Source organism: Macrobrachium nipponense, chromosome 17, assembly GCF_015104395.2.
Source record: "Macrobrachium nipponense isolate FS-2020 chromosome 17, ASM1510439v2, whole genome shotgun sequence".
Lineage (NCBI taxonomy): Eukaryota > Metazoa > Arthropoda > Malacostraca > Decapoda > Palaemonidae > Macrobrachium > Macrobrachium nipponense.
The window spans coordinates 5,638,365-5,665,399 of record NC_087210.1 but is presented as its reverse complement, the minus strand read 5'-3'; the positions used below and the strand labels follow the sequence as shown (position 1 = coordinate 5,665,399).

Sequence of the window (27,035 nt, the reverse complement as noted above, 5' to 3'; positions counted from 1 at the left end):
AGAATAAATTGATAAACTAAAAAATAGATAAAACAAAGAATGTTTATAAAGTTTTTTTAGTCAACTGAAAGAATTTGATTTCTTTAGATGATATACTTTACGTTTTTATGAGTTTCTCTGTGGAAGGAGACTGGACAAATTTAATCTCAGCAGGGGTTAAATGACCAAATTCATCACGTTGGTCTAGCTAATGGGGAGTATACAGAGTCATACTCGCATTTCACGTATATATATGTGTGTATATATATATATATAATATATATATATATATATATATATGTATATATTATTATAATATGTATATGTATATATATATATATATTATTATTTATAAATATATAGTATATATATATATATTTATATATATATTAATCATTATATATATATATATATATAATATATATATATATGAACAAAGTTACAGCCACGCAGGAATATTAAAACACTGGAGATGCTAAGTACTTTCGTCTTATTACCAAGACAGGGTCAGAGCAACTATAGATATTCAGAAGCAAGGGCCTATATAAATGGTTTGTACCCACCATTTATATCTGTGCCCTTGCTTCTGTCTATCTATAGTTGCTGTGACCATGTCTTGGTAATAAGACGAAAGTACTTAGCATCTCCAGTGTTTCAATTTTCCTTCCTGTAACTTTGTTTGTGTAATCATCACGTTTTTTATTTCTTCGTGATTTCAAATCAAACACATGAGCAGCGTTGGACCTGGGACATCTTAGAGTCGTTAACTTTAATAAAAAAGAATATTAGTCTTCTGTTTCGACAAACCAACCTGGACTGCGGAAAAGGGACATTAAAAGGAAATTGTGCATTGACTTCCTTTTTCTTTTTCTTTTTCTACTGAGATGGCTATTTGTCTGTCCGTCCGCCCTCAGCTCAGATCTTAAAGACTACTGAGGCTAGAGGGCTGCAAACTGGAATGTTGATCATGCACCCTCCAATCATTAAACATGCCAAACTGTAGCCCTCTAGCTTCAGTAGTTTGCATTTTATGTAAGATTAAAGTTAGCCATAATAGTGCTTCTGGCAACGATATAGATGCCAACAACGCAGCCCACATTTTTCACTCGTTTATAAATAGGATTTCTTCACAGACGAGCGAGAAAGGGTCGCTGACTTCACTTGTTCCTACTTTCAAACTAGATCTCTGTTGTACTCGAGGTTCCCCAAGGAGAAGAACAGAGCCCTCGCTGTTCTCAGCCCGTTTCAACTTCAGGTAATAATCATTCATAGCAGGTTTTATTCATGTCCTTCTTTTTCACTATGGGTTCTAGAGGCCTTTTAGCAATTTTTTGTCCTATTTTCAAACTGGCAAGATTAATATATTATATATATATATATATATATATATATATATATATATATATATATATATATATATATATATATATATGGCAGGTTTTATTCATTTTTTTTCACTATTAGTTCTAGAGGGTTTTTAACAATTTTTTGCCACATTATAAAACTGGCAAGAGTAATATATATATATATATATATATATATATATATATATATATATATGTGTGTGTGTGTGTGTGTGTGTGTGTGTGTGTGTAACATGTACACACATACAGTACTTATATATCAATACCTATATATGTAGGCACACACATATGCATATATACACACAGTAATAGTTGTTGTTATGGCTTTTGTTGTTGTGCATTTGTTGAAATAATCATTGATTAAGCAAATTTCTGCTACCAATAACGACTTCTTGAAAGAGAACGATGTTATATTATTCATATCCATGGGGGGTTGTGGGAGCACATGACCAGGTGACGCCCACCTTAAGTCCGCCATTGTCCGGAAACCGCCACCCCCGCCCCCCCTCAACCCCCTTGTGGGCGATCATCATCTAGTTCAGACCCGAATGACCGAAACGCCTCTGGGGAACAGGTGTGGATGTCCCTCGTCGTCACTGTCCTCGTCATCGGGCCGGTCATATACGTCATCTCCGTCGCGATACAGACTCTCCTCGGACGGGGGGAGGAGGGGGAGGAGGAGAACGACCACAAGCCCAACCCGAGTTCGAACCTACAGTGGTACGTGTTCAACATGTTCCGAAGCCTCGTCTCTCAGGGCAACTACATTTGCTCCCAGTATTGGGCCGAAAGGTTTTTCCTCTTCATTTGGTTCGTCTCCTGCCTCGTTTTCTATGGTAATTTTAAGCGCCGTTTTCGTTATTATTATTATTATTATTATTATTATTTGCTGGAAGAAGTACTTCATTAACACAGGTTTTATTGAAAATAATGGCTATTTCATCCGTTTCAAAATGTATTTTCTAAATACATTTTGTAAAAATATATTTAGAAAATCCACGAACCAACATGCTAGCGATTAAACAGCAACTATAAACGTAGGTCAATGGTCCCTGGTATTGGGCTTCTTCCATATGAATAGTGTACATCTTCTGAATAATAATAATGTTAATAATAATAATAATACGGGTTTTTATTGAAAATTAAGGCTATTTCAGCAGCATTTATTTTGTATACAAGTTTCTCTATACTTCTTATTACTGAATTTTCTTCTGTACTCAGGTTGGCTATCAAAACTCTAAATGGGGGACTCATGTAAAAGACGTAGTATTTGTCAAATTGAATACACACACACACACACACACACACACACACACACACATATATATATATATATATATATATATATATATATATATATATATATATGTGTGTGTGTGTGTGTGTGTGTGTGTGTGTGTGTGTGTGTGTGTGTTTATACATTCAATTTAAAAAAATACCACGTTTTTGACATGAATCCCCCATTTGGCGTTTTAATAGCCATCTTGAGTACTTAAGAAAAGTCAGTAATAAGAAGAATAGAGAAACTTCAATAAATGCGGCTGAAATAGCCATTATTTTCAAATAAAACCAGTATTATTATTATTCCTATTATTATTATTATCCAGAAGATGTACCCTATTCACATGGAACAAACCCAGCAAAGGGGCCATTGATTTAAAATTCATGCTTCCAGTGAATTATTATTATTATATTATTATTATTATTATTATTATTATTATTATTATTATTATTATTATTATTCACAAGATGAGAAACCCTACTCATATGGAAGAAGCCCACCACCGGAGCCATTGTCTAATCGCTAGCATGCTAGTTCGTGAATGTTTTTAATACATTTTTACCTATTTATTAACTTATCAATCTATTTTTTTTCTTTTTGATGAAGCCAGATCTCTTCTTTCTGCATCCCCCTTTACTTCCTCTTGCTTCAATGAAGACCATAATAATATTCCTTGGAATCTTGAATTTCAAATCAGGCTTCCATGGAATATTATTATGGACGTCACGAGGATGAAGTAAGAGGAGGAGGTAAAGGGAAATACAGAAATATGAGCTCTGGTTTAATGAAAAAGAAAAAAAAAGATTGGTTGATTAACAAATAGATAAAAAATATATTTAAAAAATGAATGAACTAACACGCTAGCGATTAGACAGCAACAGTAAACTTAGGTCAAAGTACTTAACAATTTGGTTGGATTAATTAATAATATATATATATATATATATATATATATATATATATATATATATATACATATCTATGTATGTATACGTATGTAGGATATATATATATATATATATATATATATATATATATATATACATATATATATACATACATATATATATAGATATGTATATAGGATATATATATATATATATATATATATATATATACATATATATATACATATATATATATATATATATATATATATATATATATATACGATATATTTACGCTCCCTCTCGCTTGCAGCACTGTACTCAGGAGTGCTAACGGCTGTCCTGGCCGTCCCCAGTTACGAGAATACCATCGACTCCTTGGAAGACCTGGCGAGAGCCACCAAGGGAGGCTTCACGATAGGTATCCTGGGAGGCAGCAGTTACGAAGGAATCTTCAAGGTACACCTTCCTTAGAATTAAATGTTATGGAGTATAGAGTTTGGGCCAAAGCCAAGCACTGTAGGACCTGCGAGGAGGTCATTCAGCGCTGGAGAGGAAACTGAGAGTAGGTAGGTAGGAGAGGGTGGCTAGCGAGATGGAAGAAAGCGAATATGAATGGAGGTACAGTAAAAGGGCCATTGAAGGGATGCTGCAAAAAGCCTTTAGTAATGCCTACAACACACCCTGTGAGGTGCACTGACGGCGCTACCCCTCTACGAGGGCATTCCCTAGAAGTGGTTAGCAGTCACCAGTTGGGTAAGCCTATCATCAACCTCTGTGTTGTCAAGATCTTTCTCCAGTAATTCGTCTTGGCAGTTTCTTTGCCCATACTTGGTTTGTTTACTCAAGACAATGTGAGAAAATAATAAAATGAAAAATTTCCTGAATTTTAAGAAAGACCATTATAAAAATGGTTTTTTACTGATCAAAATAATGCATATTTGGAATCAGCATTCAGTAACAGTATATTGTAGGCCTATTTTAAGCGTGGAAAAATTACCTAAATTTGGAAACAACTCAATAATGCCACTATTAGCAAACTAGGGAATTCAACCTTAATGTGTCAAAAGAGCAAAGCAATTGGCGATCATTGTTTGTAAGGTGTTTTTACGTTGCATGGAACCAGTGGTTATTCAGCAACGGGACCAACGGCTTTACGTGACTTCCGAACCACGTCGAGAGTGAACGTCTGTCACCAGACATACACATCTCTGATCCCTCAATGGAACCCGAGAATCGAACTTGCGGCCACCGAAGTGGCAGATAAAGACCATACCAACCACGCCACTGTGACATACCTCAACGCACCTCAATTCTTTAAGTACCTGGCATCTCCTGTGTTATTCGCTCATCCATGGCTTTGTTGATATTCCTTTATTCTCTCTCTCTTTCTTTATAAAGGCTCCTGGTGTATAAACCATTTTTACCAGCGCACTCGCCTATCAATCTGGTAGCCCGAGTTCGCTCCCAGCTGCCGCCAATGCGGACCCAGAGGAATTTATTTCTGGTGATTGCAAATTCATTTCACGATATAATGTGGTTCGGTTCCCACAATAGGCTGTAGGTCCCATTGCTAAGTAACCAATTGGTTCCTAGCCACGCAAATAAAAATCTTATCCTTTGGGCCAGCGCTAGGAGAGCTGTTCATCAGCTCAGTGGTCTGGCTAAACTAAGATACACTTACTTCACCAGCATGCTGAGTGTAAATGACCTCTAAACTTTGATTGATACTGTGATAGTCTGTATACTGAGCTTTGTTAACAAAAAAAAATTCATTTTAATCTTTATAAATCAAATGTACCCATCTCAGTTTCTTGTTAAAGATGTACTCATTACGATTTTTTTGAAAAAATGAATGTACACATTTCGATTCTTATAAACAATTTTATTCGTTCCAGTTTGTATTAAGGGAATTTAGCTATTTCAATTTTGATATAAAAAAATTTACTCATTATAATTTATTTTAAAAATGTAATCATTTCAGTGTTGACCAAAACTTCTACTTACTTTAAAAATTCTAATGAACAAAAAAAAGTACTCATTCCAGTTTCTATTTAAAAAATGTCATTCAGGTCTTTATCACTGAAGCAGAGATTTGACACATAAAAAGCAAAAGACGGGTCAATCAGACCAAAATATACACGAACAAGATGACTGTCCTCAGTTTCATATATGAGGTAAATCAATAAAGTTTTTCATCTTCTTTTCAGAGCGCTACGAGTGGCGTATACAAACAGACCTGGGAACTACTTAACCATGAAGATCGCTCGAAGAGTTTTATTGGTGACATCGACTTAGCAATGAGAAAGGCAAATTTTCTTTTTTAATTATTTATTTTACATTTTTGTATCTAACTGCAATAACTCGAAACGCTCTGGTCAGTCATTTTTCTCCTTTTCCTTCTATTTATATTCTGTATGCCCACTTCACTTCCATAAAGGAGAGTTGGTTCAACGTTCTACTGTATACTCGTAGCTCCTATAGCCTTGGCTTCCGCGCACACTCGTGGTTTTCTCCCTATCTTTTGCAGACATCCGAGTGCCTTCCTTGGTTTTTCTTTATATATATATATATATATATATATATATATATATATATATATATATATATGTGTGTGTGTGTGTGTATATATATATATATATATATATATATATATGAGTACATTTTTTTTATTCATAAGAAATTAAAGTAAGTAGATGTTACGGTCAAAACTGAAATTATTACATTTTAAAAATAAATTATAATGAATAATTTTTTTATATAAAAAAGAATTGAAATGCCTACATTTCTTGAATAAAAACCTGGAATGAATAAAATTTTTTTATATAAGAATCGAAATATATATATATATATATATATATATATATACACACACACACACACACATATATATATATATATATATATAATATATACTACATGTATATATATAAGAAAACGGAAGGTAATGCAAGTAACTCTCCACTTAGATAGGACAACCTCTTAATTCCAGATTTTTTTTTTTTTTTAGTTAACTCTTATCTCTGTAAATCAGTATCGGTCTGTCAACGATGCAAGACCCTTAAGATTTCTGAAATACGTAACATTACCGCGAACTCCCGCTCCGCCCCCAGGTCCTGGAGGAGAAGTTCATTTTTGTCGCGGGCGAAATCTACTCCCTGATGTTGCCGCGGAAGTACGGCCCGAAAAAATTCTACTTCGGCCGAGAGCCGTTCTATCCGGCGTTCATCGGCGCCGCTTTCCAGACCGGATCGCCGATCACGGATACGTTCACGCATTCGTAAGTAACAGAACATCCCGTTCTCCTTTCCCTGTTATCATTGTTGTATATTCGGGATCGTAATTCCAGCGGTTCCCCGATCACTAATACGTCCGTATGAATAGGGTTCATCTTGTGAATAATAATAATAATAATAATAATAATGATAATAATAATAATAATTCTTTGGCAGCTTGAATTTCAAGTCATTGGCCCCTTTGGTGGTGGGCTTGTTCCATATGAATAGGGTTCATCTGCTGAATAATAATAATAATAATAATAATAATAATAATAATAATAATAATAATAATAATAATAATAATAATAATAATAATAATAATTCTTTGGAAGCTTTAATTTCAAGTCACTGACCCCTGTGGGGATGGACTTGTTCCATATGAATAGGGTTTATCTTCTGAATAATAATAATAATAATAATAATAATAATAATAATAATAATAATAATAATAATAATAACAGAAAAATGCTCATGGCAGTATGAGTCTTCAAATGGAGAAACAAACCCACAGATATGTATATGGACATATATTTGAGGATAAATCTGTACTACAGAGAGCTTTTTGAGACTGGAAAGGTAAATCGCAGAGATTCTTTCTCTATTTCAAGACTCATGCTACTACTACTACTACTACTACTACTATCATTATTATTATTATTATTATTATTATTATTATTCAAATGATGAACCTTATTCATATGGAACAATCCCATCAGACAGGAGCCAAGGACCCGAAATTGAAGCTTCCCAAGAATATGTACGGCGTCCATTCGCAAGTAGTGACAGAAGGTAGAGTAAATAAGAAAGAGATTACTTATTAGAATTAAGAGATCAATTAACAAATTAATAAACGACTAGATAAAAATGTAAGCAAATGATTAAAACAAGGGGAATATTATTAGGGTAGTAAATTTCTGAAGTTCAAGTTTCACAACATCCTCAGTAGGAAGGCTGTTCCCCAGTCCAGCGGTGTGAGGAATGAAGGACCTCTGGAACTGGGAAGTTCGAGAGCGATGAAGGGTGAACATTTGCTGCACGCCAGTGTTGCCAACCGTTGGTAAATACCCTACGCATAGGGTAATTCAGCCTCAAATCTAGATCTGTTGAGTATGGGGTATTGTCACGAAATGTGAGCTAAACGTAGGGTAATTTGTCTTCTATTTGATTTTATATCTATTTATCTATTTGTGTGCAAAAGACATATAGAAGAGAAGGACAAGCCCATGAAACAAAAATTGAGACAATGGCTACAGGTAAGAATTTTGAAAAGCCATGGTTGTGATTATGTAACTGATTCTTCCCTTCCATGACTTGTTTATTAGTGACGCGGAAAATAGACTAAACAAAGGAAATTTTAAGCTTTCAGGCCAGACGTAGGGTAATGGCAAGAAAAGTAGGGTAATTTTTGTGCCTAGGTAGAGTAAAGAGCTCTCAGATGGTTGGCAACACTGCTGCATACTTGTGCTGCTGCTCAACGCATCTGGCTGCTCTTGGCAAAGAACGCAGAGCGCAGTACGTAAATTTAGTTCAATTCAAACGTTACCGTTTTCAGGCTTTTTAATACCATCTCATTCTTAAACAGGTTCCTGTTGGGTGATATCTCACTTGAACTCTGCCCTCAAAACGAAGCGTTTGATTGATTTGTTAGTTCTTACTGGCGTCGCAACGGCTAGGTTATTGACGCCGTCAAAACGAAACAACTCAACTTTGGAAAAAAGAGTGATTCAGTGAACGCCAGTCTGCTTGAACTTTGAGGGCTACACGATGGCTCTTGATATTTCCTGCTGAGCGCGATTCGTTCTTAATTTCGTTCTGGTTGATGTTTACTCATTATTTTGCAGACTACTCAGACTGGAAGAGAGCGGGATCATTTCAAAGCTCAAGATAAATGAAATGGACACGATTCCCAAGGGCAAATCAGCGGGCAACGAAGAGAGTAGGGGTTTCTACATCACCTTATCGCACCTTCAGGTCAGCTTCTCAAATCTGTCACAAATCAGAGCTTCTCCAATCTGCCATCCCCGTATGAGGATTAGTGCCGTCAATGCAACTCAAATGGTGCACTGTAGACATGACTTCAGGGTCTTTGCAACGTCCCTTCAGCCCGCACCTACTACTTTCATTTCTTTAACTGTACCTCCGTTCATATTCTGCCTTCCATCGGACTTTCCACCTTCTCCAACAATTGCTTTATGGCGCAACTGCGCTGGGATATGTGAGGTCATTCAGCGCTGAAATGGGGAAATTGAGAGTGAAAAAGGTCTAAGAGGTGTAATAGGAGGAACACCTTTTGCAGTTGTTAGGAGAGGGTGTAATGTAAGATGGAAGAAAGAGAATATAAACGGAGGTACAGTAAAAGGGATGAAAGAGGTTATAACTAGGGGACGAAGGGACGCCGCAATAGACCGTTAAAGTGACGCTTACGGGCCACCACGCGAGGTGCACCGACGACACTAACCCGCTACGGGGTCTAGACGTTGGAAACTGAAAGTCTGGGACAAACGGTTGGTCTGGATCGTCAACAAAAAAAATAAACAAAACGATATATTATGAAATTAGCATATACACTATATTATAAAATTATTTTCTCCTTTTTCAGGCCGTCTTCTACATATATTTTGTGGGACTGTTAACCGCGTCATCGGTGGTGATAATTGAGAACATCGTATTCTACAGCAGCCATTTCAAATCGAACCTGGTGATATAAGTCGATCCGAGATTCATCCCGAACATCCACAAGTACATACGTAGCTATATATATATCTATATATATATATATATATATATATATATATATATATATATATTCATTAACTCCTTGACGATGCCTGAGTAAAGACGAAAGCGCTTGGATTTCGGACTATTATTTTCCTGTGGTATTCGCTTATTTATGAAGTCACGTGCATCTACAGTGATTTTTTAAGCATATATATATATATATATATATATATATATATATATACATTCATACATATATAATATATACATGTATGTATGTATATATATATATATATATATATATATATATATATATATATATATATATATGAGAGGTATAAAGTATTTTCAGGTATCTGCTTTCGGGTGTATAGTACCATGAACTGATTTCAGTATAACCTAGACCATACAGTCGTTAAGCTAGAAAACATGTTTAATAAAAGATCTTATATATCAAAATCGAGTTCTAAATTCCTGAATCTGGTTTGAGAAGAAGAAAAAAAAAAGGTCAGTTAAAAGCGTCACATACGTCTGCAACATATCGCAAACAAGTCAACGACAGTAAGCGGAGACCGGTTCTCTGACAAATGCTAGATAATATCGTATGGTAAACTTTTATTCCCATTCAATCTTATTTGAAAACGAGAAAATGCTGCATCATGGCTTACTACCAGGTCATCTAAAAAGCAATAGCACTACTATAGCTGTATCACATAGGGTAGATTCTTAGACGAGCCCTATGCCTGCGAGATGTTTGTTTGGCGGCCGCTGATTGGCTGGGAGCTGCCTACCTCCCGGTACCAGCCAATCAGCGGCCGCCAAGCAAACGTCTCGTCAGCATAGGGCTCATCCAAGAATCTACCTTAAGTGAACCAGCTATAGTTACATGTATCAAAGAAGTACTGTGAAAACTTAATTTCCACTAAATTGTACAAACACTTCTGTGGCGGTTTTCTTAAGATTAACTGATCTTGAGGTAAACTGAGCAGGTTTCAAAGAAAACTGTTGCTGTGTATCGGAACTTTCAACTAAGTTTTAAAAAATACACAAAAACGGAAGTGGTATAACTACGGATAAACTTCATTGCTGGACTAATACACTCGTATAGTATCAGTACTACATGAACTGGGATATAAAATTTAGGCCAAGCGCTGGGAACACTTGAGGTGTATTGACTGCACTATCCCCCTACAGTAATCAAATCGGGTTTAGAGATCACACTAGACCTATAAACATAGGATACAAGCAAGTTATGGAAAACCACACCGGGACACTTACATGAGATCAAGTTGTTCAGTAAGTGGTATAACGTCTTCACGTTTAGTAACATTCTCCCTTCATTGCAGCTACTAAAAAGATTTGTTAGTGATTGCATAAATTACCAGGTGCTTGTAATCTACACGTCACCTCCGAGTTGCTAATACTAAACATGGAGGAAGCTCCCTGGGATGCCGTGTTTAGTACTAGCCCCTTGGGAATCAGAGTATTATATACACCCATTTCTATAGTCTGTGGTCGACAAATGATATTCAATAACGATATCTTTGTGCGCTCGTCTACTTTGCATTTACCAAACGGTGTTTAGTACTAGTACCTCGGAGTAGGTGACTTGTAGATAATAAGCCCAAGGTATCAACCAACTTGAATAAGCCAAAGTAACACCAAATACCACAAAATAAACGCAACTTCCTCCAGAAAATACGAGGAGTCTTTGGCTACAGATCTGCTGATTCTACCGTATATTCACTGACAGGAATCTGCATGCAGTATGAACTCATGTTTACTTTCAGATGAGTGCATAATCTATGTCAGTCGAGTGGTAAAAGACAATATTTCATAACAGATAAACGCGAGTAATCAGGACAATTCATTCTTTGCCAAGGTTGAATATCTCCACTCAATGCGCTGCAGGGCGTCAGAAAATGCATGTTATAATTTTTAAAAAAGGCTTTTTCTCACAAGGAAGGACTGTGCTTGCAGTGTGCCACGGTCTCCCTATATGGCCTCCAAGTTCGAGGCGGACAATTCAAGAGGTGGGCACACTGTCCTTCGTAGTACCTGAAAGAAAAATATATCGTTTTAATATAAATGGAAAATTATTTATCTTCCAGTCAGACATTTGTCGTTTTTTTACTTGAAATACCACGAAGATAATTGAAGTAGATAAGGCGAGTTACCCAGAAGTCGAACTTAAAATCTCCCGCGCATGACGTCACACAGTGATGAGTAGCTAGAGTTGCCAGATTGACCATTTCATACAATTTTTTCTCATTTGGCCATTTTTTAAGACTCGGTGGCCATGAAAAATCAGTTTGGCCAATTATGCAAGTGCTACAAATGCACAACCGCAAAACCCTTCACGACTCGACTGCAGAAAAAGGAGAACAAGGTAGTCGGTATCTTGAGGAAGTGCTGTCAATTTAACGACTGTTTCCCTGTAAGTATTTTAAGTTTATCTTTTAAGTATTTTTAATGACATGTAATCGAATATATATAGGCATAATTTGTGCACGATTAATTGTTTATTTTAATTCACACAATTCATATTTTTGGCCAAATACTTCTCCGAAGTGGCAATCTTCGGCCATATTTTCTTTGAATTTTGGTCATTACCTGCCCAATTACTAGTGTCGTCTTTCCCTTGTAAGTGCTTACAACTAAGTAGAAGTTTTCAAGAATTTGAGACCCGTCTTTGGATTTCTTGGGATTTGAAAGTTATTGCCGTGGTGATACGTGCTATTTATGGATGTTGTAACGAAGAAAGGGACAATAATCGAAATGAAAAGGCTAGTAGCATTCACCGTTTCCACTCAAGATCCCGAAATGTGTAAAAGGAAAGCGGTGACCATCTGCAGAAATGGTGACCATATCAACACCAAAAATCCAAGTGTTTTCGATGCATTTTCAACAGAGTGATTATGCAAGAAACTTCGGGCATCAGTTAATCAACTACTGCCCTGCAAATGCAAGAAAGTTGAAGAGTGATTGAATTACCGGATGATTTAATACCGAACCAACGTTTACCTCTGCATAACAGTTCCACTATTGATTCAGGTATTTAAATCTTGACTCTAGTTTGGTGTAGTCTACCTGTTACATTTATAACTGTGGATAAATATATTAATTAAATTAAAGTGCTTAAAGGTATCTTTCCCGTTCGATTCCTAATGCAAGTAAATTATATTTGGCTGGATAAGAGTAATATGTGTATTTAAGAATGACTGCGAAATGAACACAAAAGACTTTAAAATAGTGCAGCATCGTGTAGAATATCATTAAGAACAATAGTGCATTTATGGCAAATAAACTCTCGTGAATAATTTTATTGCAAAAAGGAATAAATGAAAAGCAGTTATAGCGTATTTCTCCATGAAATATGAAATATCCTCAGCGGACAATTCAAGAGGTTATTATGATATGTTTTTTCGTAATTATTTTTAATACCTTCGGTGTAAAACTAACGTTCAGTCTTCTTTATAGCATTATGGTAGTTGTGAGACAAGGTATTCCGTTTTCGATAGTTAGGGATCCTTTGATCTTGAGGTTATTTACGAAGAATCTCAAATTTCGTGTATTTACGTGAATATTTGTTCGTTTTTTGTCTGATTATTTTTGTTATTTTCCAAGCAAAGACGTTCAGAATGTTTAACTGTCAGTGCTACTATTCATTCTGTGTGTATTTACTATACATTCTGTGTATGTACTTATACATTCTGTGTATTTACGTGAATGTTTGTTAGTTTTTTCGTCCGGTTATCTTTGTTATTTACCAGGTAAAGGCGTTAAGAATGTTTTACCTGTCAGTGTTACTACACATTCTGCAATTAAAGGCGTTGGATTATATGGGCATGATATAGGTATAGCCATGTTGATTTGATTGGATTATAGAATTTAGGCCAATGACCCAGCACTGGGACATATGAGGTCATTCAGCGATGAAAGGGAAATTGACGGAAAGAAGGTTTGAAAGGTGTAACAGAAATAAAACATCGCAGTTGCAATGTGAAACCATTATTAGAGAGAGGGAAGGGGAATATGGACGGAGTACAGAAAAATGAATGAAAGAGGCTGCAGCTATATAGGGGCTGAGGGAATGCTGCAAAGAGCCTTAAGTAATGCCTAGCCTACAGTGTACCGCGTGAGGTGCACTGACGGCACTACCCCCCCCCCCCCCCCCGGGGAATATATCCAATGTCAACTAAAATTATTCATTCTTAGAAGAATGAGGATCACTTTTGTTATTGAATTTTTTAATGATAAATATTCCACTACTAGGCCTGATTTATTCTAATTTGTCATTATCATGTTCATTATTCTATAGATTTGCTGCCATTTATTGATCACTAGAGATCAACCTGGCACTGCCCAGGAAATCTGTTTACAATGGATAAACTCTCTCTCTCTCTCTCTCTCTCTCTCCCTCTCTCTCTATCTCTCTCTCTCTCTCTCTCTCTCTCTCTCTCTCTCTCTCCTGTAAGATAGTTGCTTCTCACTCCCCCTCCCTATTGAGGCTGAACTTAGACTTAAAAGGCTTCAAGAGAGTCACTATTCATCTCAACGACCTTGAAAACTGGATTAGACACTAATATCTGTTCTTTTCAGTTATAGTTATTTTTACATATCACCCCATCTCACTCCCTTCTCAACACCCCCACCCCTTCCTACTGAGGCTGAACTGGGACTTGAAGGATATTCAAAGTGTCACTACATATTCATCTTGGCAACCTCGAAAACTAGATTAGATACTAATATCTGTCGTTTTTGGTTATTCATATATGTCACCCCCTTCCCACTTACTTCTCACACTCCCCTTCCTATTAGGGCTGGACTTGGACTTGAAGGGTATCAGGAGCGTCACGATTCATCTCAGCGACCTTGAAAACTATATATTAGACACAAATATCTGTTGTTTTTTATTATTTTTACATGTCACTCCCCCACCACCCCCTTCTCACTCCCCTCCTTATTGGGGTTGAACTTGGACTTAAAGGGCATCGGGAAGGTCTTCTTCTCAGTGACCTCAAAAACTATGGAATAGACACTAATATCTGTCGTTTTTTATTATTTTTACGTGTCACCCACTTACCACCCCTTGGACATAAATGACATCGGGAGAGTCACTATTCTTTTCAGTGACCTTGAAAACTATGCATTAGACACTAATATCTGTCATTTTCGGTTATCCTTACATGTCAACCCCTTCCCTCCCCCTATCAGGGCTGAACTTGGACTTGAAGGGCATCATGAGAGTCACTATTCTTCTCAGTGACCTCAGAAACATTGGTTTAACACCGACACTAATATCTGTCATCTTTTATTATTTTTACATGTCACCCCCTACTTACACCACTCCCTATTGGGGCTGAACTTGGACGTAAAGGATGTTGGGAGGGTCACTATTCTTCTCACCCCACCTTCTAAACGGTGTTAAACTTAGTTTTAAAGGACTTGGGTGGTCACTGTTCTCTCAATAACCTCAAAACCTATGTATTAGACATTAATATCTGTCAATTTGGTTATTTTTACATTTCACACCCTTCTCACCAACAGTCCCAACCAGGGCTGAACTTGGACTTACAGGGCATCGTTTGAGTCACTATGCTTCCCAGCGACCTTGAAAACTATAGATGAGTGACAATATCTGTCGTTCTTATGTGTCAACCCCTTCCCACCCACTTCTCACCCCATCCCCTTTCTTATCAGGGCTGAATTTGGACTTGAAAGGCATCAGGAGTATCATTATTCATCTCAGCGACCTCAAAAACAATGGATTAAACACTATTATCTGTTGTTTTAATTTATTTTAACATGTCACCCCCTTCCCATGCCTTCTCACCCCCTCCCTCTTGGGGCAGAACTTGGACTTAATGAGCATTGGGAGTGCCACTATTCTTCTCAGAGACCTCAAAAACTGTGAATCGGACACTAATGGTCATTTTCTATCATTTTTACATTTCCTCCCTTCCCACATGCACCCTTTCCCATTTGGTCCCAGTGATGTCTTAACCCTGCAGTGTTGATTCCCAGATGGTAAGTAGTATGTATACCAAGTTTGGTTGATATTGCTCAATGTATGTCGAAGTGTATGTGGAACACACAGACATACATCCACGGTTATACAGTATACAGATAGATATTGGGATTTACATGTTACACAATTATTAATAGGAATAACTTCACATGATCTAATCATAGTATTTACAGCTTTGGTTGCTTTGCAAGCTTCTTCATTTCCTTTAATGCTTTCTTAGGCAGGAATGTAATCCCACCCTGTAGTAGGGGTGTAAAAATACTACCACTGTAGGTCCTGCATGTAGTAAAAGGCGACTAAAAGGACAGCTGCTGCCTTGCAGTCTTACTTTTTTAGTAAAAGGCTAGGCCCACTGCCAATAACTGTGGAAACTGCTGCCTTGCAGTCTTACATTTTAGTAAAAGGCTAGGCCCACCGCCAATAACTGTAGAAACTGCTGCCTTGCAGGTGGAATTTTTAGTCAAAGGCAGACTGCCAATAACTGTGGTTGATGACAGCAATGGCATGCGGTCGTAAAAACCCCTTTGCCAAATAATAAACCACGCCTGATGTAAGAAAACCAAAGCTATACGATTTTGTCGATTAAGAAGAGTGGGAGATCCCTACGCTGTTTTTAAATGGTTCCATTTTACCTCATGAAGATAACATTAAGTATCTACGCATTTCAGGGCCGTGTCCAATTGATTTTCGTTGATAAAATCCTACCAAAACATCGGATATGGGTCACATTTTGGAAATAGGTATTTGAAGCCACGGCCTAATTGGCAAAAGTATGCAATGATGTCTAATGTTGATAATTAAGGCACCTATCGGAGTAAATCACAGAAATTTCAAGGGAAACTTAGCTAAATTTAGTAAGCACCCAGAGGGAGGCTACTTGTGACGTAAAGTATGACATCAGGCTTAATAGCAGTGTTCCCTGTAGTGTGACAATGATCGTGGAAACAAATATTTGACCCTCTTGTTGAGAAATTTTGAGAATTACGATAATATTACGGTTTTCATTAGTGATACCACGGGTAAAGAATAAGATTTTGGTATATTGTATAAATATAGCAAAGGAATTTGGTAAATATAGTACATATTGCTATATTACTATTTGCATTGTACAATTTTACATTGACTATAGGAATACATAGCAATTATAAACCAATTCTATTTACATTTTCTTGATTAGTTATGCAAAACTTTTGGAACTGGTGATACACAATCATATTGAAATGAAAATACGATAGTTTAGGTGTTTGGTAAGATGTTTTGGCCCGATATACCTGGTAACCTTGCATAATAGTTAAACATCGCCGAGTTGCCGACGTCAGGGCAAAGCCAGATTATACGTCACTGCTGTTTCATCTATGTCTTCGTGGCGACTAGAGTGCTTTCGTTTTGCGTGATTTTGCTGTATATATCTTCAAATTCATAAAAAAATAAACATAGATAAAACCTGGAATACATAGGCTCATGATATCACTCAACAACCCTACAACAACATTAGTGTCAGTTTCAAGCACATAATAATAAATGGAGAGTTGTGTGATATACTAAATACTTAGGATTTATTATGTGACTGATCATGCATTAAGGAAGTTAAGGTTAGAACATTTGCGTTATGTTACATTCATTTAGCAGGACTAAGCCGGTAAACGTAAACCGGAACTTTTGAGACAATATGAATCAACAGAAACTCCAGGGTAACAATGGTTTTCACAGAGAGTGTGTAAGACTTGGTGCATATTTCAAGTTAAAGGAAACGTGAATTGCGTCAAGGAACTGTATTACAGAATTAATATTCTCATTTTATGCCCACTCCTTTATTGTACTTTACTTAAAACACATAATTCATTGGAAAGATGAGAAAGAGAGTAGGGTAGGTGTTTGTGTGTGTGAAACAAATCAAGAATCCCATATACTACTACTATTACTACTACTACCAACATCTGAGTCTTCATTCCTAAAGTATAAATGAGTGGGAGGGCCTTCAGTAATGACGTTTCACTAGCCTCCCTCTGGGTGCTCACTAAATTTAGCTAAGTTGCTCTTGAAATTTTTGTGATTTACTCCGATAAGTGCCTTAATTATCAACATTAGACATCAGTGCATATTTTTGCCAATTAGGCCGTGGCTTCAAATAGTTATTTCCAAAATATGATCCATATCCGATGCTTTGGAAAGATTTTATCAACGAAAATCAATTGGACACGGCCAAGAAATGCATAGTAGGTGTTACATTTGATAAAAAATGAACTTACTCAACATGTTAATGAAGTTGTATGTAACATGAAGCTTCGTCTTAATATTCTTAAAGTTGTCTAATTTTAATTGGGGGGCAGATTGAATCACCCTTTTGAGGATGTACCAGGTTTTATGCCTAAGCAAAATTGATTATGGTTGTCAAGTTTATGGTTGTGCATGCAAGACAACACTGCAGAAATTACGTATTTGTACGGGAACCTATAGAACTTCACCAGTAGAAAGCCTATATGTTGAGTCAGGTTTTCCCCCACTATTTATCCGGAGGGAGGAATTAGGCTTGAGATGCATATCAAGAGTACTTACGTCAAAGCTGAACCCCAACTATAAGTACGTTAGAGAACCAACTGATAGAGCCCCAAATAGGCCTAGACTGCCAAAGCCGCTCGAAGTTCGACTGCAAGCTCTGCCAGGGAGGTGGGATTACTACCTCCTGCAGTAGCTGAAATTTCGCCCTCAAAGTTTCCTCCTTGGAATAGGCCATGCTTAGAGATCTGCCCAATTAGGGACAGCAGGAGCAACAGTTCTGGTGATCAGTTGAGGGTAAGCTTCTGGGATCATACTTCTGAACATGGTGATTCTCATCATATATATACTGATGGCTCAATGGGTTCTGATGGTGTTGGTTGCTCTGTAGTGACAAGTGATATCATTCAAAAGAAGCTTCCATGCAATTCTTCTATTTTTACAGCTGAACTGCTGGCAGTTTTGACTGCTCTTAAATATATTTTTTATAGTTCTTGTACTAACAAGGCTTTTACCATTTTTATCGACTCTTTGGGTGTTTTATCCTCTCTTAAAAGCCTATAGTTTCTTGCCACCCTTTAGTACAAGAAGTACAAGATTGGTTTTATCTTTTAATTAATAGAAGAGGTTTTTCTGTTAGCTTTTGTTGGGCTCCGTCCCATGTTGGAATTGTTGGGAATGAGCGAGCCGGCGCTGCTGCTATGGCTGCAACTAGGCTTAGGCACATTTCCAACATGGGCGTCCCTGTTTCCGATTTTAAAAGTACCATTCGATTTTATTGTAGAGACCAGTGGCAGGCCCACTGGTCTTCTTTAGATAATAATCTTAAATTAAAGTTGATTAGGCCTACTGTTCATCCTTGGCCTCATAGCCGGATGAATAGAAGTTCCGAGATAGTTTTAGCTAGATTACGTATTGGCCACACCAAATATACTCACGGGTATCTAATGAGTGGGGCGGATAGGCAGGTTCCTCGCTGTTCCACCTGTCATGTGGATTTGACTGTGGTGTATATTTTGGTGGAGTGCCCTCATTTTGAAAACAAACTTGAGCTTGTTTGCTGACAAATAAGACTCCTGCCGATATTTTAGGTGAAGGTGCTCAGGCAGAGCAAATTATGATATTTTTAAAAAATAATCTTTTTTATGAATTGTAATTTTGTTCTCTTAACTGTTTTAGGTTTCTTGTTTGGTTTTTATGAATTAATAAATTGTATGTTAGATCGGTTGTGTGTGTGTTTGTTTGTGCGACAGTGACTTTTTTTCTTCTTCTTCTTTTTTGAGATATACTATAAGCGCTGAATGGCCCCTCGGCTCCGGCGCTTGGCTGTGCCAAAAATTTTATAATCTAATCTGATGTTGTAAGGAAAGGCAAATCTGGCAACAAACTAAGTAATGTTCTACAGTTTTACTATCTTCATATAGCTTTCAAAACTTTCACCATCTTTATTGTCTACATTTTTACCATCTTTATATACTTTTCCACGTTTTACCATCTTTATATATAAATTGTAAGTTATCTAATACATTTTCACCATCTTTATATAATTGTCTACATTTTCACTATCTTTATATAATTGCCTATATTTTTACCATAATCATATAACTGACATGTTTACCATCTTCATGTAAGCTTCTATATTTTTACCATTTCCATATACTACTACTTTCTTACAGTTTTATCATCTTCATTTATGATTTCCTACACTTTTACCCTCTTCTTATAATATTTGAAGTGTTATCATTGCATATGAATATCTTTGGATCATAATTTTGAGAGGCTTGTATAGCACCTGTAGATTTGCTGAAAGTTATAAATTTCCTTGATGGCATATCCTAAATCATTTCAGTGGCTGTTTCTAATGCGCATAATTTTGCCATGAAAACAATTATAAAAGGAAACCTGGATTTTGTTGGGTAATATGACTGCACATTCCATGCTTGATAAAAATTTGAACGCATTCATGTACATTGCTTGGTGTGAACCTTTATGTCTTGCATGATCTGCTGTAATTTGTTTATGGTGTTCTGGAATATGTAGATGTGTACTAGTTCATACACAAACATTTTACGTCTGTATAAGTTTGTACCTTATGCATAGTCAAAGGTGTAGTACACTGGAACTTGTTTTTGTACGACTCGGTTTTCGTAGACTTTACGACGAAATTTTGTCTCAGGTTTTGTACATTCCTTTGATTTTGCACACTTGGGAATGCTGCTTCTTTTATATTTATTTCTCATTGCTTTCTGTATGTAAAATTGTTTGTTCCTTATTAAATTTATTTTGTTAATACTTTAGGTGTCTTGAATGCATTAATTGTATTTACATAACGTATTACTTAGGTTAATTACTGTTTCAGTTTTCGTACGTATCAGACTTCGTTAGTTTCCAGAACGGATTGTGTACAAAAACCATGGTTCCACCGTTGTTATATTCATATTTGTTGACTCCAACAGTCAATTGGGTATAAACATGAAAATGATAATTCATATCTCTCTTCAAAATGTTTTTAGTTTGTAAATTACTTGATTGTATTTTTACTGTATTATGTACTATTATTAGGTTACAGTGAAGAGTTAGATCTCTATGATTCACAAATTCCAACTTGGATAGCAGTGTTTGGGGAAGATTTAAAAGCCCTGAGCATATTCTGGGTCCCTTATTGTGAAGAGGATACCGACATTTCAAAGTTGTATTTGAAGATGAACTGTATATCTGGTACCAATATAAAAGTTGTTTTGTACAGCAGTGTCAAGGTTGGTTTGTCAATCCCATAATCTGTGTAACAGCTATTAAAAGGATATTCAATTACATGGATTGCCGCTCTCACACAAGGTGCTTCTCTGAAAATGTTTGGCTTTCTTGAAGCAGTTTTCAGAAATTTTAAGCAACCAGTTTTAAGAAAACCCAAGTATAAATACAGATAACAGTAATGGGTGTAACAGTGTAGGGGGCCATCTGCAGCTTTGAAGCTTACTACATAGTATTACCAGAAATTTTGCCAAACTAGCAAAATGTAAGAATAACATTCCACAGTTACTTAAAAAAATGATGGGCAAGTTTCAAGGCAGATAGCGTACCAGAATGGATTAGAGTACTTTTTTTATGGTTGCATATAAAATATTACTATACCCTATAATCCAAAATTCATTTCACTAAAAAATTTTCGGTGTAGTTAGTCTGGAATGCATTAAAACACTGGCTGATCTGGTTTTGGTATTATAGAAAGTTGCATAAAATAACATGCCATACATATTTCTCCCTACATTATTATACAGGCAGTACCTGGCTTATGACGGGGGATCCATTCTTGAAATGCGTCGTAAGCCGAAAATCGTCGTAAGCCGTAAAATTGTCAAAAATCCTAAGAAAACCTTACTTTTAATGCTTTGGGTGTATTAAAAACTATGTAAACTGCATTTTTATTCCATTTTTCATTAAAAAAAACATTTAAATATTGATTATTTTGCATTTTTGGAGTCATATTTCTTCTGCCAGATCAGAGTCGTAAGCATCGTAACCCTGGAACATGTGTTGTAAACCTGGAAATAATTTCTGATGAATATAATTGAAAGCATTTTAACCTTGGAACGTCGTAAGCCGAACCCGTTGTAAGCCGGGGACTGCCTTAGTAGTAGTATTTTATTTTACTGGGTTTTTTTTTTACATCCATAATTCTTCTAATGACTCAGACATGAAAGTTTGTACTATTTTAGACCCATTCTCTTTTTCTTCTCTTCAGGCAACAGTCTCAGAAAACTTGTTACAAGATTCCCAGTCTTTGCTGCAAGATCTGTTTGGTTACTTTCATGCATTTGTAAAATGTCATCGGCTCATGTCATGACAGCTGACATATACATAATTTGCTTCTTCATCATTCTGTGCCTTCCTATTTCCAGATAACCTGCAATTTGAATTTCTCCAGGATGAATTTTGTGAAATGGAGGTTGTAGATCCCTCAGGGGTATCAGTGATTTGAGAAGGTGTTATTGCTGGATGTGAGTGTTGTTGAAGATGTAGAATTCTCAGGGTAATACATCTGGATGGATTGTCTCCATTATCCATACGTAAATTTGCATCATAAACTGCCACCACCTGAACCCCTGGTATCATCTTGTTTGGTGTGAAATCTGAAATTAAATACTTTCAATTACTACTGTAATAATGAATCATGAGTTACCACGTTACCACAAATAAAATGTAAATTCTGTACATGAAAAATTACCTTCATAAGATTAGGATAACATAACACTGTACTGAGGACTAAGCTATGCAAACAAAGTAAAATGCACCATATATAATACACAAATGTTTTAAAGATTTTAAAGATTTTGCACTTTTTGTATTGGATACTGTACACAGGATACAGAAATATTTTGCAGGTTTCATTAAAAAATAAAATAAAATCTGTGAATTAGTTCATCTAGGGTTTATGCCTTGTGTAATAATTCAATGGGTAAGTGAATACTGTTATGGGTTCAGTGTGAAAAATGTTCCAGTCCCAGTGTACAAAAGGGTTACATTCACAACATCTACCATGACAAGAAAACAATAATATGCCCGCCTCAAATAATATCAGAGCCTTGACCACCTCCAGTCATGCAAATCTTTTATTATCATCACATCTTTTAAAAATTGTCTGTAAAAGTGTAATTTTCAAACACACTAAATACCTATACACAGAGGAAAACAGAGACCAATTGCATTCCATAACTGTGAACTAAACCTCACCAATTCTCAACACTGGACAAGTCAACTTTATCCCACAAAAATAAAAACAATGCCATACTTGACAACTAATACAAACTACCATTTCATCCTGCAAAAATTGCTCAAAATAACATTCCAATAGATTTTACAAGCAAAACTTGGGTATTTACTAAGGTACTACTGCTTATCCAGGTGCAGCAGGTAAAAAGCATACACCTAGGTTAACTGTATCAATTTTATAATATAGTACTACTGTAATATTGCTCATTCAAAAATCATTATTATTATTATTGATAATGACAGCCTATATTTTTAGTCATTATTTTGATTAAGTCATCCCTTAATAAAATGTTTATTATAAAGAATAATCCAGACAGCAAAAGGAGAGAGAAGCAAGTAAACACAAAGTGAGTGAGTAGTTACTTCAAGCTATGCATAAATGCATGTGTGCACATGCACGCAGACTGAAAAATACATGTAGCTAACACTGCATTACTCTGTTAGGTACAAAACTGTACTGCATTAAATGAACAATAAAAACACTGTACTAGGAAGGGGAGGGGGGTGTGCAAGAATCAGAAAGTACCTAGTGTTTTGATAACTTATGTTAAAACAATACACAAGGATGTTTAGGATTGTTTTACACATCTCATAAGCATAAGTAAGTGGTTAAGTAAATTGTTAAAACTGAATGATAATTCCAAACGTCAGTTAGGATAGGCTATTAATAACTTTGTATGGAACTGCAGTAAATTATAAGCTATGTGAATTGCTCCAGGGTATTGTAGAAAAGGCATGTAAGTCTGCATTACTAATTGAGAGGGGCAGAGCCTCCAACTCTATGTTAAGGTGAGGTTCCTCTACAATTTGTGGTTTGGCCTTTAAAACACTATACCACTCAGCACATAGTATACTTTATATGCAGTTGCTACTAACATGCTTGCTTTTTCTTCTCTGTATGCAGTTGCTACTATCATTCTTGCCTTTTATTCTCTGAGATTAAACCGAAATGTTTACTCCTGCTGTGACTGAACTGTGGGATTATCTTCCAAATTCTCAAGATCAGTTGTTCAAACATGGAGCAAATGCTTTTTCACTGAGTAGACCGGCATGAGTCTCACTTTATACTTTGTCTTATTTATTTCAATTATGTATTCTAATTACCTATTTTTCTCTTCCATAATTTACACTACTTTTTAACTTCCTTAATGTAATGAGGTTCTTTTCCTATTGGGACCTATGGGCATTCTAACATCATTCTGCTTTTCTGACTTGGAGGGAATTTCACTTGTAACAACAACAACAACAACAACAACAACAACAATCCAGACTGTAAGGATTGTATCTAGGGCCATCAGGATGAAGTTTGGAACAGAAATATATTCCTTGGTTAATGTACAAAAAGAGAGGATATAAAACACCAAGAGAAGAAGGATACGCTCAGGAAAGAATGTATACGCTGGAAACGTGATGAAAGCCACATGTGAGCAGTACCAGTAATCAGACACAGCGCGGGAGTAGTGGAGTGGACGAAAGCAGAACTTTGCAGCATAGACCAGAAAACTAGGAAACACATGACAATACACAAAGCACTATATACACCCAAGAGCAACTACAGATAGGAACACAAAAGGAAGGAGGGAGAGCACTACTAAGGATAGAGGACTGCACCAACATTGAGAGTTGAACACTGGGGCAATATCTGAAACCAGTAAAGACAAGTGGCTATGAACTGCATGGGAAGAAGGACTAATAAAAGTAGACAAAGACTCAGAAATATACAGACAGGAGAATGAAAAACATAACAGACGAATAGCACAGCAAACCAATGCATGGCCAGTACAGGAGACAGACTAAAAAACTGGCCAGCAATAAAACATGGCATTGGCTACAGAGGGGAAAACTCAAGAAGAAATGCTATCAACGGCACAAGATCAGGCCCTAAGAACCAGATATGTCCAAAGAACAATAGACGGAAGTAACATCTCAACCATATACAGGAAGAGTCATATGAAAGATGAGATCATAAACCACATAGTAAGTGAATGTCTGATACTTGCACAGAATCAGTACAAAAAGAGGTATGATTCAGTAGCAAAAGCCCTCCACTGGAGCCTATGCAAGAAACATCAATTAGCTAGCAGTAATATGCTGTACGAACATCAACCCGAGGGAGTGATAGAAAACAATCTAGCAAAGATCCTCTAGGACCTTGGTATCAGAACAGATAGGGTGATACGTGCCAGTAGACCAGACTTGACGCTGGCTGACAAAATAAAAAAGAAAGTCTATCACTCATTAATGTTGCAGTACCATGGGACACCAGAGTAGATGAGAAAGAAAGAGAAAAAGTTAAGTATCAAGACCTAGAAATAGAAATAAGAAGGACATGGGATATGCCAGTGGAAATTGTACTCATATTCATAGAAACACTAGGAATGATCCCAAGATCCCTGAAAAGGAACCTGGAAAAATTAGATGCCACAGTAGCTCCAGGAATCATCCAGAAGAGTGTACTATTAGAAACAGCCCACATAGTGAGAAAAGTGATGAACTCCTAAGGAGGCACAATGCAACCCGTAACCCCACACAATAAATACCATCCAGTCGAATAGGATGACTGAGATAGGAAAAAAAATAAATAACAATATCACGGAGCAATGACTTGCACAAGGCTAGGCTACACTATTAGTATAATACAGCCAGTGCTATCCAAAGAAAGAAATATGCAGGTACTGCACCAAATGGTTCATACAAAATAAACAAAGAATGATTTTGCATTATTTTTCAATGAAATGATTTTGTATTGACTTTTCATATCTCATAAATTAAAACTTGGCAAGGAATTCATAAAATCAGCACAGATACCTGCTTACCTGGATATGTGAAGCCGGGGAAACTGAATGAGTTGACACTGAATCATCCGCAGGATGTATAAACGACAGTGCCTCGAAGAACCGCGACTTGCTGGACATGGATCCATCCAAGCCTATTGGTGGATTTTTTTCAATTTATTATGCTCATCATTATAGTGTATTTTTTCAATTTCTTATGCTCATGCATTATATGATGACTTCAACTTAGAAAATATTTTAACTGTATCCTCTGAAAACAAAAGGATAATATTTAAAACTAATGACATTGATAGAATATAGGTAAATACAGTATATGTATTCTAGAATTTCAGTAATTTCTTACCACTTTAAGGATGTACAGTTAGAATACTTAACAATTAATGCTGCAGACCTGCAATCCACAACAAAAGTGGCATTGAACCTCAATATTCCAAGCCTAGACAAAATATAATTGTATTTCTGACATTATGGGGTAGCCAAAACCATAATGTCAAGTTCCACTGGCCTAAAAATAACCTATGTAACCTCTTGTTTTAAGACTACAAGACTAAGATGTGTGTACCTATACGATACAATTCACGGCCGAACGTATATCAAGAATTTGATTAGATTTTTCTATGCATTACCTACCTGAATTCAGGTTTGAATGCTTCAATTTTTCATATTCATCTCTCAACTCAGCTGACAGTGTTCAATCTCCAACTAGAGATATTACTCTCCTACTCATGAGAAATTAGGGTAAAAAACCGCATGGTACAGGGGTGGACCATGTACGATCAATGTGTACAACCCCCCAAAAAGTACATTATAACGCATCCTGACATCGCAGATGGGCATCAGACGCGACTTGTTGTTGGTGAGAAACGGAGCTAAAGACCTCTACTCCGGTGTCAGGACGCGTTATAATGTACTTTTCTTGGGGTGTACACATTGATCGTACATGGTCCAACCCTGTACCATGCGGTTTTTTACCCTAGCTAGGAAAAAAAAATTCTCCTGTAACGTAAGAAAGAGGAGCAGGTAGGATCTAGGGTCTTTAGTCATTCTGTCCTCCTAACCAAAGGCTCTAGTTTCACACTGGGAAATCATTTTTTTTTATTAGCCTACACATGCAACATTCATACAGGCTAGCAAAGAAACAGTACCTTCCACTTACAATTAAAGCGTTGTAAAAAGTCGATATCAGTAACTGTCTATACTGTTCTTTTTTTTTTATTGCAAAAGCCTTGGGTCGTGCTTGTAACGGGATGAGTCTCAGTACATTTAACTTCCACCAATAGTAGGGAACTATAAGTCAACCATAACAAGTACGTATTCTGGATTACTCAAGACTTTACTGACATTCCTGAATTTAAGTCAGCTCTCTCCATTTCCTCGTATTCCTCTGTCCCACAAAAAAGGGTGCACTTTTACTTTTACTATCAACGAATGTAGG

At 36.4% G+C, this 27,035-nt stretch overlaps 1 protein-coding gene and 2 long non-coding RNA genes across 3 annotated transcripts in view; 2 read left to right on the top strand and 1 right to left on the bottom strand.

Moving 5' to 3' along the window:
* Positions 1-6,640: 6,640 nt before the first annotated feature.
* Positions 6,641-9,535, top strand: LOC135196003 (uncharacterized). Its single transcript, XR_010310262.1, has 3 exons — positions 6,641-6,792; positions 8,632-8,761; positions 9,390-9,535. It is a non-coding gene; the product is annotated as an uncharacterized LOC135196003 (long non-coding RNA).
* A 2,656-nt stretch (positions 9,536-12,191) lies between these two features.
* Positions 12,192-27,035, top strand: part of LOC135196002 (protein fem-1 homolog C-like) — a 72,069-nt gene continuing 57,225 nt past the window's right edge. The window contains exon 1 of the mRNA XM_064222496.1: positions 12,192-12,562. The gene's annotated coding sequence lies outside the window, so the exon portion shown is untranslated. The remainder of the gene's footprint in view (positions 12,563-27,035) is intronic.
* Positions 21,425-27,029, bottom strand: LOC135196001 (uncharacterized). Its single transcript, XR_010310261.1, has 3 exons — positions 26,757-27,029; positions 25,622-25,850; positions 21,425-22,165 (listed from the first exon to the last, which is right to left on the bottom strand). It is a non-coding gene; the product is annotated as an uncharacterized LOC135196001 (long non-coding RNA).